The sequence below is a fragment of the Ctenocephalides felis genome, unplaced genomic scaffold, assembly GCF_003426905.1.
Source record: "Ctenocephalides felis isolate EL2017-DRISC unplaced genomic scaffold, ASM342690v1 CF-g0.4_SCAFFOLD_00845, whole genome shotgun sequence".
NCBI classification, from domain to species: Eukaryota; Metazoa; Arthropoda; class Insecta; order Siphonaptera; family Pulicidae; genus Ctenocephalides; species Ctenocephalides felis.
Genome location: NW_020536999.1, coordinates 66,110,644 through 66,114,422, shown reverse-complemented (window position 1 = coordinate 66,114,422; position 3,779 = coordinate 66,110,644).

The following is a 3,779-nucleotide window of genomic DNA, read 5'->3' as shown; positions in this document are numbered from 1 at the left end:
ATTCAATTTTGTCCCTGCCCCATCTCAAACACTGAAAACTGGCGTATTCGTGGCCCCGCAAGTTCGCGCTTGTCGTGCAAGAATATAAATTCAGATTTGCCTCCTTTTCCGCATGGAATGTCGCGTCGCCGAGCGTTTTCTGGCGAGTTTCTTTATGAGAGTTGTTGGCTCGCGGTGTAATTAAAAAACGAACAAAAGACGAACAGAATAGATCGTATAGAGAGAGCACATAGAGAGGCCAAACCAAAAAAGAAGATTCGCCTTTGGATATATAGCAAACTATATATATATATGCTGTGTAATATATAGTATAGGATAATAGTAGAAAAGACGTTTGTTATTTACAAAACGCCCTGTCGTGCATAAATCTTAGCCTGGCACATCCGTTCTATTGTGTGTTTTCAATACGCGCCTGGGACTTGAGTTCTACACGTAACTGAGGCGTTGATGCTTCTTCGTTGTAAATTTTACATATTTTTCATCATCTACTTAAAGTATTGTTTTCCATTGTCAGTTGCTTATTGGAGCAAGTACTACAATTTGTTTGATTTTTATTTATTTAGTTTTCTTTATTTTTAATCCATTTTTATTTATTTATTTATTATTTTATTATTATTTTTATTATTATTTATAATATTATATATATAAATATAATATAATATTATTAGCTCAATTTTAATTATTCTATAATTGTGCATTTTTCATTTTCCATGTAATTTCATGTAAACACTATAATGATGTTTTTTAAATTGCAATTTTGATTTTGATAATGTTGATTTAATAAATGACTTTTTTCTTATAACAAAATGAGACATTTGAACAACTAGAAATAATCCAAAAATGTACGTGAAACTGGCTAGGACATTTTTACATACAATATACTCGTATATCAAGCATATTTGATACAAAACTCTAAAAACAAAAACGTAAATGTGTTAAATCCATACTTAAATTTAATATAACTATATAGTTTCTTCACCTGGTTTGTAAATATAATTGGAATTGAATTGTGTACTTTCATTCTAGTCATTTAATCAATGATGCACCTGGTCACCTGGTTCATCAAAACCAGTCATCTAGTTCTCCAAACCAATAACTAAAACAAATATAGATATTTAATTTTGAAGGATTAGCTGGTAATTATTTTAAACATCATATTATTAATAAAAATATTACTAATTTTGCGAACTTTTTTGTAATATTGTTATTACATCGTAACATTTGCAGTAAAATTTCTTTTGAATTCATTCGAAAAATATATATATTATATATAATTCACTATCTGAAGAAAATAATCCTTAACTAAAGAAGAGTGCCAAACTAGTAGCGTTAAGGCAATTTGCTAGATTTTTCCGCACGATAATCAAATTTTCATAGAATAAAAATAATCAATAAAAACTGTTGAATGATGAATGATGAATTAATATCAATTGTTTTAAATATTGTAAAATATATCATTATAAATTCTGTAATTATTATAATTCGTGTTTTATAGGCGAAATAAGTCGCCTGATTTATAAGAGAGCTCATAAATTAGGCGTCGGAAAGGTATTGTACACTTACCATCATGTACGTGTACTTAATGTGAACATCATAGAACTCTCTCAAGTTTCTATAAAATGTATTTTCTTAAGAACATCGTTAATATGTGCTTGGGCATGTATATCATTTTATTCAGTGAAATTGCGCCTAGATTTTTTTGAAAATTTCTGTAAACTTAAGGTTATTTATTAAGGATAAAATATTTTATCAAAAATTAGGAACACTTTTTAATATGTGCATATAGCAATTGCAATGATGATGAGTGTTTAAAACATATAAAGATTCTTTTGCAATTTTGATCTTTGTGTACATAACCCCTCCCCTTTTATTGTAGCAATTAAATCACTAGTGGCATCGTGCCTTAAGGCAAACTGCTGATACTTTTCGTACCGGAAACTAAATTATTAAAAACAACTTTGAACAAATTAGATTTTTGAGAAACTTTGAAAAAATTGAATTATATTTGCGTTTAGATTTTTTTTTGTATTTAGATTTATTTTGAAAATTTTGAATTTTTTTTTTAGGCAATCGCACTGCATAGCTAATTTGGAGTCGAAATACCAAAGCGCGTGAGCGCCGCGTAGTCGTCTAACGTGTAAACATAGTATCCGTTAGGAACCCATGCAAATGTACCCTAAATTTGTACTTATTATTATAATCTTCATAAAATATCTGATAATACGATGTACATATGTTTAATGTTCAATTTTGACCGCCAAATGGCATTATTTTTCACTTTTTTTATTGGATCTCCGGAGAAGCTGGACTGCCTTTACAAAAAATTTCACCAGCTGTTCATTTGGTCAATACAAGTAAAATGTTTCTTTTTAATTATTCAAATCGGACGCGTGATCTCAAAAACTAAAATACAATTTTTTCACTTTTTGCCCCGTATCTCCAAAATGGCTAGCCCTGCCTTTGCAAGAAAGTAATCAGCACGTCTCCTTATCAGTAGGAATCGAATGTTTTTTTTAAATATTCAAATCGGTTAATTCGTCTTCGCGAAATCGTCAACGAAAATTTGTATCCGCACACGCACACGCACACAACATACACATACATCCATTTTTCCTAAATTTTCAGAATTCTCTGGAACGTTAAGATATATAAAAAAATTATTTTAATTTTTTGCATCAATATTAGGTAAATTTTAATAAAATTATACCATCAATATTAGATAAATTCTTTGGAAGCTGCATTATCGATATTAAATAAATTCTAAAATAATTACTCAATATGGATAGGTCAATAAAAATATCAATGCTAGATCAATTTTTAAGAAACTATCATAAATAAAAAAGGCCAACTGTTAGGTTACCTATTAAAAAACGACGTTGTTTAGTATCACTAGAGCTCATGGAATGCTGGGTTGTAATAGTTCTTCAAAAAAGAACAAAAATAAAAAATGCTTTCTTTTTAACTTTAAATGTGCAAAAAGAGACCAATTTTTATGAGTAATTAACAAAACATTTTCTCGTTACTGCTGTAGAAACAATGCCTGAATTTCAGGTTTGAAAGTTTATTATTGTAATGTTGCCTATCTGAGGTTTTAAATAATCTTATAAAGTAAAGGATAATTATTTACGGATATTGCTCTTTAATATGCATTTGTTTTGTATATATAAATATTATTCGAAATTCTCTAAATAGTAATACAAACTATACATCAGCTCTCTATTCAATCGATCTTGAATATGAAGTCTTTAGCCATTTCAAATATTTTGAGTATAGATAGATTGCATAGTAATATATATGTTTTTGATTGAAGTTATAGAAATTAAATACTCTTTCTTATATCATAATAATGCTTAGTATTTAGATCTATTAGTATTAATTTTTAAGCAAGTACTCTATATTGCATATATTTCGAACTTCACTTTGTAAATACAATATACGAGTTAATATTTTTATCACAATGTTATTTGTATATTCAACACGTTAATAGCCATTTTAGTCCTACTAATCAGCCGCTAAAGGTTCTACATGAACCATGTCACCAAATACGTCTGACATTTTAATCAGTCAGTCACATATGTGTGACAAAAAATAGTTTTTTTTCAGAAATATTGAAAAAATATTTCTTTGATACATAAAACTTCCTTGATAGCTTTTTAGCTTCATCGCGAAATAAAGTTACCATAACTCATGTGATTTTTTCTGATATTGCAACGGTTAACGTAATAATATTATAAAAAATTTGAAATAAAAAAACAGCAAATTTTAATTTCCTTAATATA